Source organism: Lepidochelys kempii, chromosome 2 (genome assembly GCF_965140265.1).
Source record: "Lepidochelys kempii isolate rLepKem1 chromosome 2, rLepKem1.hap2, whole genome shotgun sequence".
Taxonomy (NCBI): domain Eukaryota; kingdom Metazoa; phylum Chordata; order Testudines; family Cheloniidae; genus Lepidochelys; species Lepidochelys kempii.
Window position 1 is genome coordinate 269,141,786 of NC_133257.1, and position 17,874 is coordinate 269,159,659.

The window sequence follows — 17,874 nt, forward strand, 5'->3', positions numbered from 1 at the left end:
AGTGAGGGGGGATTTGATATCAGCCTTCAACTACCTGAAGGGGGTTCCAAAGAGGATGGAGCTTGGCTGTTCTCAATGGTGGCAAATGATAGAACAAGATGCAACGGTCTCAAGTTGCAGTGGGGGAGGTCTAGGTTGGATATTAGGAAACACTATTTCACGTGGAGGGTGGTGAAGCACTGGAATGCGTTACCTAGGGAGGTGGTGGAATCTCCATCCTTAGAGGATTTTAAGGCCCAGCTTGACAAAGCCTTGGCTGGGATGATTTAGTTGGTGTTAGTCCTGGTTTGAGCAGGGGGTTGGACTAGATGACTTCCTGACGTCTCTTCAAACCCTAATATTCTATGAAAATGTGGATGTCTTCAAGAGTAGTTTATTACATGGCCGCAAATCCTCAATTCCACAATCAAAAGAGGACAACTTTGGTTGAAAACCCAGTCTGGTTCAGTGGCAGAGTGAAAGCAGCAATTAGAAATATAAAGGCCAATATATAACAAATAGAAAAAGGGGAAAATAGAGAGCAATGAATATAAAGCAAAAGTTCTGATATTTAAAAAAAAAATGGATAAAGGAAGCCAAAGCCATTAAGGTAAAATCCATGGCTGGCAGAGCTAAAGACAAGAAGAAGGGGCGGCGGGGGGGATTATATTAAGAGTCAAAGAAATACTAACACTGGTATAGGCCCATTAATCGATGGAGACGATAAAGTTGTTAATGATACAGAAGAGGCAGAAGTTTTCAAAAACTGTTTAGTTCATCAAAAATAAGGGAAGGTTGGCAAAGTTGCTGCTCAAACATCCCCCCTCCTGGCTGGCTATGGCATTGCCTCAGTCCCCCAGTTGCCTTTTGGCCTAGGTAGGAGTGTGCTGGTACTCTTCCCGGACAACTTTGCAGGGTCTTGCCTTTCCGGAGCCACAAAGTCCTTTATCAAATTCCAACGGAAATGTAAAGAAAAACCAAACCTTCAGCCTGGCTGGGCTCGGATGGCTGCTTCTTCTTCACAAGCATGGCTCACCCATTACAATTGTCCCCACATCTTGTCTCAGGCTCCTGTCCCTTCACCAGCCCCTCTGTCTGGGGGCTGTCACATTCCTCCTTCACTCAAGGGTTCTGACAGGCTCAGGCAACTCAGGCTCCTGTCTCTAGTCAGGCTAATGTCTGTCAGTTTCCTGCCTTAGGTAAGTACCAGACTTTCAGCCACCTCAAGTCTAGGTCAATTTCATAGATGGGGAAACCAAGACACAGAGAAACTAAGTGACTTGCCCAAGTCTGGTTGTATTAATTTAGATGGAATAAATGGGCCCAAAGCCTCAAAGGTGTTTATATGACCCTATTTGTCTCCAACAGTAAATGGGGTTTGGGGTTCGGTTTACAGAGACTTCAGCCTTCTTAATACCATGGCAAACACACCATTAAACATCTTTTTAACCTTTTTATTAAAGATTAATTAAAAGGAGGGAAAAGTGTTAAAGCACATGGTCTTGTCAGCCACACTGAGACCTGGCAAACTTATACAATGATTAGGCTGTTATGGGCACTGCTTTTAGCTGCTTCTTGCTGGTCACAGCTTTACAGCAATGTTGTAAAATATGCAGTTTTGTCCGGCTAAGCCAGCTTCTTATTAGACAGAGAAAAAAGGGAAAGGATAGGAAAGAGGAGAAATAATGTAGGAAAGGGAAAAGACACATCTGGGAGAGGGGAGATGAAGTTGTACATCCCAGGCGCAGTTAGGGTGTAACGGGAGCCATTGGAGGTGGGGGTGTCATCTCTCTGGCCTGGTCTAATCAGGACAGATTAGGCTACAGACTGGCTAACCGACTGAAGAGGGCTTTGAACTAGGTTTGATGGGGGCAGGAGACAAAAGCCCACAGGTAAGTCAAAAACATGGAGACCTGGGAGAAGGGTTGGATTCGGGGGGGAGCATGGGCCATTATAGCAGGGACAAGGGAGAGACAAGAGATGTCTGTATTCTACCTTAGATGTCTGTATTCTAATGCAAGAAGTATGGGGAATAAACAAGAAGAACTAGAAATACTAGTGAAATAAACACAACTATGAGATAGTTGGAATCACAAAAACTTGGTGGGATAATATACAGGATGGGAATATTGGTATAGAAGGGTGCAGCTTCCTCAGGAAGGACAGGCAGAAAAAAAAAGGGAGGAAGTTAAATTTACCCTGCTTCGACTTCCAACCATTAGATCCTTTCATACCTTTTGTCTTCTAAACTGAAGAGCTCTCTACCTTCCTTTTCATAAGGGAACTCAAAGGCATTATTTAAGTCTCCCACTTCAGGCATGTCCTCCAGACCTTGAATCATTATTGAGGGTTTTTTCTGAACGCACTCTAATTTTTCAACACCCCCTTTAAAACATTTTTATGTGCAAACCTAGGGGTCAAACCATGGCTTAGATTCTGGTTCAAAGGCATATGCATCAGTTATTACTTCCAATCTACACCCAAATGTTTAGGAGAATGAAGAAATGAAGACACGTAGAGGGGATAAAAAAAAACAATGCTGGTAAGAAAATGATGTGAGAGAATCTGTTCTTTTTTCACTTCTGTGTGAAGAGCTGATCCAACCCCCATGTCTCCCATTGCTGTCAAAGGGACTGCTTATTAGAGCTGGGCGAATAATGGATTGTTCCACTCACTGGCGATTTTGAAAAGTGGGAAAAAACAAGTGAAATCAACATGAATTTGCAAAACTGTTTCAGTGTCGCTGAAACTGCATGTTTAGCTTGAAAAAGTTCACCTGAAAAATTTTGCTCTGCTCTACTGTTCGTACGCTGCAAGTTAAGGATTTGCTTATGTGCTTTGCTGGATCAGTGCCTGTGCTCCGCTCATAATTTCCTTTGATGTAAATGAGAATTGCACAGGGTATGTGGTGATTCACATTCCAGTTCAACCTGCTCTCACCCACATCTCTCTGCTCTGCCAATTCTCACCTCTTCCCAACCCCACTTCCTCTTCTCCTCTTTCAGAGGTTGATCCTTTGCTGCTCTCAAACCAGCTGTCTAGAATACCCTGCCCATCTCCCTTAGTCACACTGTTCTCTCAATTCACCTGTAAAATGCAGCTCAAAAAACACCTTTTCTCTACTCTGTATCCCCAGCAGGGCTAACTCATTATTTTATCATGAGTCTCATGCTATTTGGGGTTATTCTTAAAGCACTGGAGACTTGAGGTTAGGTGAGAAACTGTTTTTAAAAAAATGATAAATTTAAGTGGTAAAGGTTCTGAAGGAAACTAAGTAGCCATGGGATAAGAGGGAAAAACCTCTCATGGATCAGTAACTGGTTGAAAGGGAGGAAGCACAGAGTCGGTCAATTTTCACAATGGAGAGAGATGAAGAGAGGGGTCCCCCAAAGATCGGTACTGGGACCTGCACTGTTCAACATATTCATTAATGATCTGGAAGAAGGGATAAACTGTGAAGTGGCAAAGTTTGCACACGATACAAAATTATGCAAGATAGTTAAGTCCAAAGCAGACTGTGGGGATTTACAGAGGGAATTCACAAAATTGGGCAACAAAATGATGGGTAAAATACAATGTTATAAATTTAAAGCACTGCACATAGGGAAAACATAATCCCAATTATACAAATAGAATGATAGGGTCTAAATTAGCTATTACAACTCAAGAAAGAGACCTTGGAGTCATTGTGGATAGTCCACTCAATGGGCAGCAGGGGCAAAAAGGCTAACAGAATGTTAGGAACTAGTAGGAAAGGGATAGAAAATAAGGCAGAAAATATAATGCCACCATCAACATCCATGGTGCATCCATCCTTTGAATACTGTGTTCAGTTCTGGGCACCCCGTCCCAAAAAGATATAGTGGAAATGGAAAAGGTTCAGAAAAGGGGAACAACGATGATCAGTGGTATGGAACGGTTTCCTTATGAGAATTAATAGGCAGCAGGTTTAATATAAACAAGAGGAAATAGCTTTCACCCAACGCACAACTAATTTGTAAAACTCATTGCCATGGAATGCTGTGGTGGCCAAAATATAACAAGGTTGAAAAAAGAACTGGATAAATTCATGGAGAATAAGTCCATCAATGGCTATGAGCCAGGATGGTAAGGGATGCAACCCAGTGCTCAGGGTGACTCTAAGCCTCTGATTGCCAGAAGCTGAAAGTGGAAGACAAGGATGCATCACTCCATAATTGTTCTGTTCTGCACCCTCCCACTGAAGCTCTGGTATGGGACACTGTTGGAGATAGGACACTGGGCAAGATGGATCATGGTCTGACCCAGTATGGCAGCTCTTATAGCCCTTATGCTTGCAGAGAAGAGCTTGAGAACTTGAACCAAATGTTCCGTAAAGAGCCAAAAACCTAATCGCACCTCCAGCTTTCTGTGGGGGGTTCCACAGGGCTCTGTTCTTGGTCCCCTTCTCCTTGCCCTCTCCACCTTATCTCCAGGTAATCTCATCCACAAACACAGATTCAATTACCATCACTATGCTGACAGCTCTCAGATCTACCTCTCTACTCCAGACCTGACTCCATCTGTCCAAACTAAATGCTCAGCCTGTCTCATAACATCTCCTCATGGATGTCTGTCATCTCAAGCTAAACATGGTAGAACAGAGCTCTTAACTTCCCCTCCAAAAAACCCTCCCCACTACCTCCTTTCTTGATCACCCTGGACACCACCACCATTCTCCCTGTCACTCAGGCCTGCAACCTAAGAATCATCTTCAACACAGATCATAGAATCATAGAATCATAGAATATCAGGGTTAGAAAGGACCTCAGGAGGTCATCTAGTCCAACCCCCTGCTCAAAGTAGGACCAATCCCCAACTAAATCATCCCAGCCAGGGCTTTGTCAAGCCTGACCTTAAAAACTTATAAGGAAGGAGATTCCACCACCTCCCTAGGTGTTTCACCACCCTCCTTGTGAAAAAGTTTTTCCTAATATCCAACCTAAATCTCCCCCACTGCAACTTGAGACCATTATTCCTCATTATGCCATCTGCTACAACTGAGAACAGTCTAGATCCATTGTCTTTGGAACCCCCTTTCAGGTAGTTGAAAGCAGCTAGCAAATCCCCCCTCATTGTTCTCTTCCGCAGACTAAACATCCCCAGTTCCCTCAGCCTCTCCTCATAAGTCATGTGTTCCTGTCCCCTAATTGCTTTTGTTGCCCTCCACTGGACGTTTTCCAATTTTTCCACATCCTTCTTGTAGTGTGGGGCCCAAAACTGGACACAGTACTCCAGATGAGGCCTCACCAATGTCGAATAGAGGGGAATGATCACGTCCCTCAATCTGCTAGCAATGCCCCTATTTATACATTCCAAAATGCCATTGGCCTTCTTGGCAACAATGGCACACTGTTGACTCATATCCAGCTTCTTGTCCACTGAAACCCCTAGCTCCTTTTCTAGAGAACTGCTGCCTAGCCATTCGGTCCCTAGTCTGTAGCAGTGCATTGGATTCTTTCATCCTAAGTGCAGGAATCTGCACTTGTCCTTGTTGAACCTCGTCAGATTTCCTTTGGCCCAATCCTCTAATATGTCTAGGTCCCTCTGTATCCTATCCCTACCCTCCAGCGTATCTACCTCTCCTCCCAGTTTAGTGTCATCTGCAAACTTGCTGAGGGTGCAATATACACCATCCTCGAGATCATTAAGGAAGATATTGAACAAAACAGGCCCCAGGACCGAACCTTGGGGCACTCCACTTGATTCTGGCTGCCAACTAGACATGGAGCCATTGATCACTACCCGTTGAGCCCGACAATCTAGCCAGCTTTCTATCCGCCTTATTGTCCATTCATGCAGCCCATACTTCTTTAACTTGTTGGCAAGAATACTGTGGGAGACCGTGTCAAAAGCTTTGCTAAAGTCAAGGAACAATACGTCCACTGCTTTCCCTTCATCCACAGAGCCAGTTATCTCATCATAGAAAGCTATTAGATTAGTCAGGCATGACTTGCCCTTGGTGAATCCATGCTGACTGTTCCTGATCACTTTCCTCTCCTCTAAGTGCTTCACAATTGATTCCTTGAGGACCTGCTCCATGATTTTTCCGGGGACTGAGGTGAGGCTGACTGGCCTGTTGTTCCCAGGATCCTCTTTCTTCCCTTTTTTAAAGATGGGCACTACATTAGCCTTTTTCCAGTCGTCCGGGACTTCCCCCGATCACCATGAGTTTTCAAAGATAATGGCCAATGGCTCTGCAATCACATCCGCCAACTCCTTTAGCACTCTTGGATGCAGCGCATCCATCCCCATGGACTTGTGCTCATCCAGCTTTTCTAAATAGTCCCGAACCACTTCTTTCTTCACAGAGGGCTGGTCACCTCCTCCCCATGCTGTGCTGCCCAGTGCAGTAGTCTGGGAGCTGACCTTGTTAGTGAAGACAGAGGCAAAAAAAGCATTGAGTACATTAGCTTTTTCCACATCCTCTGTCACTAGGTTGCTTCCCTCATTCAGTCAGGGGCCCACACTTTCCTTGACTTTCTTCTTGTTGCTAACATACCTGAAGAAACCCTTCTTGTTACTCTTAACATCTCTTGCTAGCTGCAACTCCAGATGTGATTTGGTCTTCCTGATTTCAGGATTTCAGGATTTCCTGACTCTCAGGTTTTTCTACAGTTTCATACTTGAGCTCTGAGCAGTCATACTGCTCCCTTACATACAGTGCAACTCCCCCACCTTTTCTGCCCTGCCTGTCCTTCCTGAACAGTTTATAACCATCCGTGACAGTACTCCAGTCATGTGAGTAATCCCACCAAGTCTCTGTTATTCCAATCACATCATAATTCCTTGTCTGTGCCAGGACCTCTGATTCTCCCTGCTTGTTTCCCAGGCTGCTTGCATTCATGTATAGGCACTTGAGATAACTTACTGTTTTCCTGCTTTCTTAGTATGAGGCAGGAGCCCTCCCTTCTCATGCTTTCCTGTTTGTTCTTCCTCCCAGTATCCCACATCCCCACTTACCTCAGGACTTTGTTCTCCTTCCCCCAGTGAACCTAGTTTAAAGCCCTCCTCACTAGGTTAGCCAGCCTGCTTGCGAAGATGCTCTTCCCTCTCTTCGTTAGGTGGAGCCCGTCTCTGCCTAGCACTCCTCCTTCTTGGAACACCATCCCATGGTCAAAGAATCCAAAGCCTTCTCTCCCACACCACCTGCATAGCCATTCGTTGACTTCCACCATTCGACGGTCTCTACCCAGGCCTTTTCCTTCCAAGGGGAGGATGGACGTGAACACCACTTGCACCTCAAACTCCTTTATCCTTCTTCCCAGAGTCTGCAGTGATCCGCTCAAGGTCATTCTTGGCAGTATCATTGGTGCCCATGTGGAGAAGCAGGAAGGGGTAGCGATCCGAGGGCTTGATGAGTCTCGGCAGTCTCTCCATCGCATCGTGAATCCTAGCTCCTGGCAAGCAGCAGACTTCTTGGTTTTCCCGGTCGGGTGGCAGATAGATGACTCAGTCCCCCTGAGGAGAGAGTCACCGACCACCAACATCTGCCTCCTTCTCTTGGGAGCGGTGGTCGTGGAACCCCCATCCCTAGGACAGTGCATCTCATGCCTTCCAGTCGGTGGAGTTTCCTTCTGTTCCCGTCCCTCAGATGTATCATCTAGTCCACTCTCCGCATTAGTACCTGTGGAGAGAACATGAAAACTGTTACTTTACCTGTATCTGCGTTGCTGGTACATGGACGCTCCCCTTTCTTCTTCTGGAGGTCACATGCTGCCAAATTTCTTCACCGTCCTCCTGTCCCCGCAGTGCAGCCTGCTCTGAATCTTCAGAACATTGTGCCCGTAGAAGCATATCCTGACGTCTGTCCAGGAAATCTTCAGTTTCTCTTATGCAACGCAGGGTCGATACCTGTTGCTCCAGACCTTGAACCTTCTCTTCCAATATGGAGACCAGCTTGCACTTTGTACAGACAAACATGGCACATCCAGTGCAGGTCACAACAGCTGAACGCTCCCCATCCATATTACCTTCCTTCTACGAGCTTCCTCAGGAGTTGTAGTGACTACTCAGAGAAGCCGGCAAGATGTCAGCCTCAGTGGGCTCTCCCCGGGCGAACTCCCAGGCAAACTCCCTCTGTTAGCCTCTCTGCTGTTCACCACTCAGCTGGTTCACAGCTGACTGGCTTTTTATAACAGTCAGGCCCACTCAAGGCTCACCTGGAACAAAGCACTCCCAATTCACACTTTTCAAGCAACCAATCAAGCACATGGTCAAACTGTCAAACTGTCCCCACAACAGACACTCAGATACTCACCAACACAGCCTCCCTAATGCAGTCCTTAGCGTACCTCTTCTCAGACAGATCCCAGGCAGGATCTCTCTCTAGGTCCTCACACCTAGGCTGTGTCTAAGTCTTACTGAATCTTTCTGTGTAATATCTCTAAGACACTTCCTTTCCTGTCCATCCACACAGCTAAAATGCTCATCCAAGCTCTAGCATCTCATGTCCCAGTTACTCCAACAGCTTTTTTATCTGGCCTTGACAAATGCAACTTTGCCTTCCTCATATCCGTTCAGAATGTCATGCTCCTAGCCTATCACTGTGACCATGTCAGCTCTCTCTTTGCATCCCAACACTGGCATCTCCATGTCTATCATACCAGACATACGCTACTTGTCTTCACTTTCAAGGCCCTTCATGACCTATCCACTCCCCACCTATCATCTCTCATTTACTGTCAAGAAGTCAACTCCCATCCCCAAAGTGGGCCATGACGCCAGCCTCCATAGTCCCCTTTGTGCTTTCTCTAGTGCTGCCCCTCACATTCAGGAGGGGCTCCCTGAAAACACCTGCCAAGCTACCTTATTATCCACCTTCAAATCCCTCCTTAAAAATCTCTTTGCCACGTTGCCCACAAAAATTTCACAATGGCAAGGCTGCTGGTGCGTAGAGACCACTGCCTTCCATGCTAGCCATTATTGTCACTCCTCGCTCTGCCTGTACCCATCTATTGTTTCTTAATTCATACATATATTGCAAGATCTTTGGGGCAAGGACCACCATTTTGTACTGTTTGTATAGTGCCTATAACAAGGGGCTCTTGGGATATGGTTGGAGCTCCAAGGTGCTACAATAACACAAATAATAATAATAATAATAATTAATAATTAAACCCAGAAAGGAAATAAAAAGAACCCAAAATGTTTTCATCTTTACAAATCTCATAATTTTTAGGGCCTGACTCCTGGTGTTTGATGCTTGAGGTTGGAGATACTGTGTCTGTGAGTTCCCCACATTGCTACCTACCTCACTTTATCTACACGTAACCATTCTGCCCGTCAGAGTCGGCAGCAACAAGGGATGGGTTCAGTATCTAGGGGTTCCGTTTCCATAACACAATGCAAAACCGGCTCGAGCCTCCACCCAGTGACCTGGGACAATTACACATGACCCCCTGGGCACCTTTAAGAGGCGATACTTCCCCTCTCTCAAACACAGAGTCTGAGTGTAGCAAAACCTTTTAATAAATGGAGGGAAACAATGTGGCATTATTTTGGGAAACCAGATTCATAAACACAGATCAAGAGCCAAGAATTCCAGCAACCCAAAAGTCCCACTAATATGCCTGTCCTTTCCCTGCACCTCACTCACTGATGCTGTCCTTGGATAGTGCAGACCCAGAGTTTAGAGGTATACTCAGTTGCTGTCCCACTACATACTGGCCACATCACTCCACCAGCGATCCCACTGGCCACACCAAGATATCTTCAGGTCCCCCGACTTATCACAGCTCTCAGTGATTTCAGCTGTTAATGGGGAAAGCCTCATTGCTCATGCACACTGGGAAGTCTCTTGCATCAGAGATACTTCCCAAAGCAAGTATAATACTTAAACTTAGGTGTCAGGGGTTACTGCTCTGCAACATGTAACAATACTCTCCACTGAGTCTAAATTAGCTCTGTTATTACACAGTGGAGAGCAAAAGAGTCAAGTCAGAGTCAAGCATCCCTATCCCAGTACATAACCCCACCATCTCTCACTCACTGGGCTTTGGAACCCATGTCCCTTGCCTAGTGAGTGCCATTTAGTTGAGGGTGAGCCCCTCAATTGGAAAATACCAAGTGCAGTTCTGCTGTCCTTGGTTCCCACAACCAGGATAACAACTCCTTATTGCCCCAGCCCCAATAACAAAGAAACTGGGGATCCCACACAAGCCAAAAGTGACCATTTGGGCAAGCAATCCTATAATGCTGAACACCCAGGCAGGGTGGATGTGCCCATGCAAATGAGATCAGCCCATGAAGTCCTTTTCCACCGCTCACCACCCAATGTCAGGGGAGAGCCCATTCGGACTCTGCTTACATCCACGTCCCACCCAGAATCACACCACAGTCCTGCACCATTCCCACTATTCTAACTGCCATGCATTGTGAGATGGCTGCATGAACAACACCCCATACCAGGGGCCGGCAACCTTTCGGAAGTGGTGTGCCGAGTCTTCATTTATTCACTCTAATTTAAGGTTTCACGCGCCAGTCATACATTTTAACGTTTTTAGAAGGTCTCTTTCTAGAAGTCTATAAAATATAACTAAACTATTGTTGTATGTAAAGTAAATAAGGTTTTTTAAATATTTAGGAAGCTTCATTTAAAGTTAAATTAAAATGCAGAGCCCTCTGGACCAGTGGCCAGGAGTTGGGCAGCGTGAGTGTCACTGAAAATCAGCTCGCGTGCTGCCTTTGACATGTGCCATAGGTTGCCTAACCCTGACCTATATGATATCATTGTATTATATGAAATACATTTGCATGATCTTGTTTCCTGGGGCAGCTAAAAAGCATCCTAAGGCACTTTAAGAATCTCGTGCATAAATAAACGTAGCTAAATATTCTGGTCTTTCCTGTCCCTATAGCTGCAATGTGCTAACTGAAGGGTGCTGGTTAACTACACTGTGCTACTTTCTCGCTCCTTTCCTGTTTTTGTATCTGTATCATGCACGTACACGTCTCTGGGTGGCTGTGGTCACCAACCACACTCTGATGAGGTTTCTGTTCCCTCTCCCGTCCAGTGTCTTCCTGAGCAGCAGCTGCAGGTCTCTCTGTTTCCCACACTCAGACTAGTTTCTTTTTCCCTTCCTGTCTCTAGCTGCAGCTTTTGCAGAACATGTAGGGTGTGTGTATGCGTGCGTATGTGAGAGCGAAAGACAGCCCATGTAGGGTGTGTGTGTGTGTGTGAAAGAGAGAGAGAGAGAGAGAGAGAGAGGGAGAGAGAGAGAGCCCAGCTCCTTCATTTCTGCCCAAGGCATGAGTGTGTCGTTTGTTTTCTAGTCAGTTCAGGAACTGTCTCTTTGGTGGCTCTAACTTAGTTCTGCAAGAAATTTAGCTCTAAACAAGAGCTTTACCGTGACCATAGCCCAGTGGTCCTGAGGCCTGCACCTGACAGGCCCCCTGACTGCCCTCTGCTACTGAAACCTTCCCACCCTTAGTGAAAAGCAGCCTCACCTCTGCCAAATCTTTTCTCATCTCCCTTACAACAATCACCCCACCCCTCAAACATACCCCCTCCCTCATACACACACACACACACACACTCCAAGGGACAAGTGTCCTGACAGGCTGCAGATTTCCTACCTCAGCTCAGCTTGTGGTCCCTCGTTCTCCGGTACTGTTCCATGTGTAGGAAGTTATGTAGGAAGGAGTCGCGCTACTGTGTGTAAGGGAGTGTCTCAGAGTTTGGGCAGAAAGCTGTCGAGCCATTGATAAAAGAATGGGGCTAAACATTAGGGCCGGGGTTACAAAGCCATCTTGACTCTGGTGTATGAAGCATAAACCATTGGGAGTTTGAGGTTTAGCAGGTCATTTTCAGACATGTCCTTATGAAATTGAGAGACTTCCATGGGTTCCTGTAGAAAGAAAAGGTCACACAGCACACGGGATTTGGTCTGGGATTTTATGGTTAACTAACTAGCTCTCATTATATTTGGATTTAATATGAAGCTTCTGCAGCTGGGACATAGTCACTCAGCAGTGTCCACACGGGGCGCGAGATGCAGTCATCAGCTGCCTCGTGAGGAAGGAGGGGCAGCCAAGGCCAGCGACCAAGAACTGGTGAAATGAGTCCGTCTGGCACAGCCAGGACGGTGAAGGATCCAGTGAGCTCTACTGTGAAAAACCACAAAAATCTATTGTGCTGCAAAAAATGGATTAACACCAGTGATGTGTGTCCAGGAAGGTCTTTGGACTTTGCACTGCAGGGCCCGATTCATGAGAACCCCTTCCAGGGGATTCACCCAATGTAGGAGGCGTTTCCCACCAGAGCACAGCCAGCAGCCCTGATGTGATAATTGGGCTGACACATTTGCCCTAATTGTCAGCTCAGCTGTGAGATGTGAATGAAAGGTCACAGAAAGTCGCAATAACCAATTGTTCATAGAAAAGTTGCAAAAGCGAGACACAGACTGAATTAGAACAAACAAAAAAAGCCTCCTGATATAATTCAAGGACTGTGTAAAGATCATGCCTGGTAATCAAGAGGATCAGAAGACCGGAAATCAATAAACCAAAATTGGTATGTTGTAAATTAGGCCTAACTGGTGGACAAAGTAATGAGGGGACGGGCAGTTCCATCCATTGCTCCCTTTTGGGGTCCTTAAAGAAAGAAGACTTTGGGAGAAAAATTGGCAACTGGATGAGCTTCACCTGCATGGCGGCCGCCCGCACCATCTCCTGGGACCCCGCACCATTGTCATTGTGATCCCGAGAGTCATCCTGACCAGGCCAGGCCAGAGCCAGGGACCCAGATACCCTCACCAGCTCCACCAGCTCCAGCTGAATTCCAAACACCACTTGCTGGTCTTTTCTCTCCCCTTTGGTGTGTATTTATCTTGTTTTGTTTGCTAGGAAATGGGAGGTGATTTCTTTACCCAGTGCCCTCCTCTCTCTCCTTTGCTCTGCCAGGAATGGGAATGTGCGTCTCAGCTGTGTGTGACTATCTCAGCCCACTCACCCACTGGGGAGGATTTGCATACAAACTGAAAGCACATCACTCCCTTGAGTGAGTGGCATTGCCACCTGGCACATAGGGTCACAAAACCATTCATTCCAATTTGGCCTGGCTGCTCCTCATCAGGAGGAAGGGACTGCAGGGACAAATGTCAGTGGTGTTACAACTGTGAGTGCCAGGCCGCAACGCTGCTCATTCCACTAAATGACACGCTCTCAGTTTGTGAGCAACTCCATATCAGTTACAGAAAATGGCCTCATCACAAATGTCTAGAGTGCCTGTGCATTGATCTGCCCTGCCCACAACCCACCCCTACACTAGGCTCTACTCCAATGGAGGAGAATTCAGCACCAGATGTTTTTGTAGAACCTTCTGGGAGAGGCTCTGGGTCAAAAAATGGTGCATTTGGGGGAGTTTGCCACACATGTTTGTTGTTTGATAGTAAAGATTTGGGTAATGGGTGAGCTGGTTCTATGGCGGTATGTGTTTGGGGTTATTGGGTGTGCTGGTTTTATGGCAATGTACATTCGGAGTTATTAGGAGTTCTGGTTTTATGGTAACGTGTGTCTGGGGTTATTGGATGTGCTGGTTTTATGGTGATGTACATTTGGGGTTATTGCGAGTTCTGGTTTTATGGCGGTGTGAGTTCAGGGTTATTGGGTGTGCTGGTTTTAAGATGACATGTGTTTGGGGTTATTGGTTGGGGGGGTTATTGAGTATGCTCGTTTTGTGCCGATGTATGTTTGGGGTTATTGGATGTGCTGTTTTGGGGGGTTATTGGGTGTGCTGGTTTTATGGCAGTGTGCTATCAGGGTTATTGGGTGTGCTGGTTTTATGGTGCTGTGTGTTCAGGGGTTATTGGGTGTGCTGGTTTTAGGGCGGTATGAGATCAGGGTTATTGGGTGTGCTGGTTTTATGGTGCTGTGTGTTTGTGTTGTTGGGTGTGCTTTTTATGGTGGTGTGTTTGGGGTTATCGAGTGTGCTGGTTTTAGGGTGGTGAGCATTCAGGGTTTTGGGGTTTGCTGGTTTTATGGTGCTGTGTGTTTGGGTTATTGGGTGTGCTGGTTGGTGATTTGTGTCAGGTGGCTCCCCAGACAGGAATCTCTAAGAAACTATAAATGGATGAAAGGGGTGAATGAGTGTGTTGGGTTGTGTGTTCTTCAGGTGATGAATGAGATGTGCCTGCTGCAGTGAGGGGCTCTGGGTGTCTGGGGTTACTGGTTGTGTTGTAGTGGTTCTGAAGAATTGTGGCAGTTTGGGCCAAGTATCCACCCTCTGTGCAGTCTCCCTCATACAACGAAGGAAATTATTGTATGAAAATTAGCTATACAATAGGGGTGGGACTGGTTATGAGAGATCATAGAATCATAGAATCATAGAATATCAGGGTTGGAAGGGACCCCAGAAGGTCATCTAGTCCAACCCCCTGCTCGAAGCAGGACCAATTCCCAGTTAAATCATCCCAGCCAGGGCTTTGTCAAGCCTGACCTTAAAAACCTCTAAGGAAGGAGATTCTACCACCTCCCTAGGTAACGCATTCCAGTGTTTCACCACCCTCTTAGTGAAAAAGTTTTTCCTAATATCCAATCTAAACCTCCCCCACTGCAACTTGAGACCATTACTCCTCGTTCTGTCATCTGCTACCATTGAGAACAGTCTAGAGCCATCCTCTTTGGAACCCCCTTTCAGGCAGTTGAAAGCAGCTATCAAATCCCCCCTCATTCTTCTCTTCTGCAGGCTAAACAATCCCAGCTCCCTCAGCCTCTCCTCATAAGTCATGTGTTCCAGTCCCCTAATCATTTTTGTTGCCCTTCGCTGGACTCTCTCCAATTTATCCACATCCTTCTTGAAGTGTGGGGCCCAAAACTGGACACAGTACTCCAGATGAGGCCTCACCAATGTCGAATAGAGGGGAACGATCACGTCCCTCGATCTGCTCGCTATGCCCCTACTTATACATCCCAAAATGCCATTGGCCTTCTTGGCAACAAGGGCACACTGCTGACTCATATCCAGCTTCTCGTCCACTGTCACCCCTAGGTCCTTTTCTGCAGAACTGCTGCCTAGCCATTCGGTCCCTAGTCTGTAGCTGTGCATTGGGTTCTTCCGTCCTAAGTGCAGGACCCTGCACTTATCCTTATTGAACCTCATCAGATTCCTTTTGGCCCAATCTTCCAATTGGTCTAGGTCCTTCTGTATCCTATCCCTCCCCTCCAGCGTATCTACCACTCCTCCCAGTTTAGTATCATCCGCAAATTTGCTGAGAGTGCAATCCACACCATCCTCCAGATCATTTATGAAGATATTGAATAAAACCGGCCCCAGGACCGACCCTTGGGGCACTCCACTTGATACCGGCTGCCAACTAGACATGGAGCCATTGATCACTACCCGTTGAGCCCGACAATTTAGCCAGCTTTCTACCCAGCTTATAGTGCATTCATCCAGCCCATACTTCCTTAACTTGCTGACAAGAATACTATGGGAGACCGTGTCAAAAGCTTTGCTAAAGTCAAGAAACAATACATCCACTGCTTTCCCTTCATCCACAGAACCAGTAATCTCATCATAAAAGGCGATTAGATTAGTCAGGCATGACCTTCCCTTGGTGAATCCATGCTGGCTGTTCCTGATGTACCCAGATAATCCTCCCAAGTGACCTGCTCCCACATGCTAGAGAGGAAGGTGAAAAAACCCCAAGGTCTCTGCCAATCCGAATGCACCCTAGGATTGCATTTGCCTCTTTCACAGCCACTTAGCTTGGTGGCTCATAGTCAACCTCGGATCAATGAACACACCCAGGTGTCTCTCCTCCTCTGTCACTTCCAACTGATGAGTGCCCAGCTCGTCGCAGAAATTCTTATTAGTAGACCTTTAGTGTATAACTTTGCACTTTGTAATATACAATTTGTCACTCCAGTCTTCAAGGTCATCAGGCTTTCCTGCATAATATTCTCATCCTGCTCTGAATTGACAATGCACCCCAACTTTGTATCATCAGAAAATTACATTAGCACACTCCTACTTTTTGTGCTAAGCTCATTAATAAAAACATTGACTGATTTGTGCCAAGACTGATCCTTGAGGAACTCCACTAGTGACCTCCTTCCAGTCCAATAGTTCACCTTTCAGCATAACCTTCTCCCCTTTCTCCCAGTTTCTTACCCACCCATGCATCAATCTCTTATCTCACCCAACGGTCACTTTGACATTTACCAGGATAATGATGCTGAGCCACCTGGCTGCAGGAAGGACTCTAGGAGGGATTGTTCCTCCAACTGTCTTGGGTGCAGGGGGAATGTACACACTGTACCATCTCTTTCGATGCTAATGCCTGCTATCTCTTGTATCCCCAGTTAGGTAGTTGGGTTGGTGAGGAGGTGTACGGGGCTAGGCTCTCCCTTCTCTCTGTCTGCTTTGTAGTGACTGAGTGGCTCTAGAAAGAAGTGTCTATGCTTCGCATGTAAAGGGACTGCCATTGTGCCTGGGCCTTGAACAGCAGATGTGGGGCAGTTAGACTCCTCGCACCATCCCTCTCTTCATGCCCTAGACCCTTCATGCGAAAGGTCTAGGGAATACCTGCACTTAATCTTTGGAGACAGTTTTAACATCAGCAAACCCAGACATGATTTTAATAATAGCAAAACATTTATTGTTATCAGCAAAGTATGAAAGCAGCAGGGACCATCTATATCACCATTTGCATCTAGATCCCAGCCAGTGTCAACGTATCACTAGAAGCAGTCTGTATACACAACCAAATGTATGTACATCTTTACTTTGCGGTAACAGGTGGCAGTAAACACATTTCACAAGTACAAAAACATGCTTTGTAGGATGGTACGTGCTTTGGCAAAGGAAAAACAGCATGAAAAATAAAAATAAAATCAAAAGCAATTATTTCTGCACCTTCAGTTCTAGATGTCTATTACTCACAAACCTCACCACAAAACCTTGCATAGAATGCACACAGATGTCACATAGTAAGCTAACTAAACCCTTGGCACTCCTACCTAGCCCAATTTTGCAATAGTAAGTAATACAGCTGAATTGTTATCTAACTCCTTAATTGACTAGTGAAAGATAAATCAGAAAGAATCAGGTTTAACTTTCAGTTCCCCGGTTGGGTTTGCAGTACTAACAATGGAAAAAAATACCTAGAGTGAGCAAATTTGATCTGGAGATACGGCGAGACAAAAACATGAAACCTACAATGCGATTTTCACAGGAATTTTTAAAAAAGGGAACAAAACCTATAAATGAATTTAAATTTACTCTGATTGAAATGATTCAATTTTATACTATTGAGTACTTCACTGCAGAAAAGAGTAACAGCTTTCCATTTTTTCTGCTTTAAAAAACAAACTAACAAAGCCTTCTCAAGTATTTCCATATAAATACATTATGCAAATTGGAGTCAACCAACCACCACCTGTAATAATAGTGAGGGAAAACAATGAGTCCCAGGCACTCATGTCTAAAGGAATGTATGTAAGGGGAGTTCACACTGTGCTCTGCCTTCCCCCGGGGCCCAGCACTGGAGAGGGAGTCTTGGGCTATGTCTAACCTGCGGAGCTAGGGGTGTGATTCCCAGTTTGCACTGGCAGACTCATGCTAGCTCTCGTGCAGCTAGCGTGCTCAAAATAGTCACGACTGCATGGGCAGCAGCAGCGGGACAGGCTAGCCACCCTGAGTGCACCCCAGCGGGGTTCAGGCGGGTTTATACTCAGAGAGGCTAGCGTATGCCGCTGCTCATGCTGACATGGCTACAGTACTATTTTTAGTGTGTTAGCTCAAGGAGAGCTAGCGCGAGTATGTCTACGCAAGCTGGGAATCACACCCCAGCTCATAATATAGACATAGCCTCACTCTGAGCCTCTCATGCTGGATGGGCTGCCAAAAAACTGCTTCAGGTCTTGTGGAGTAGT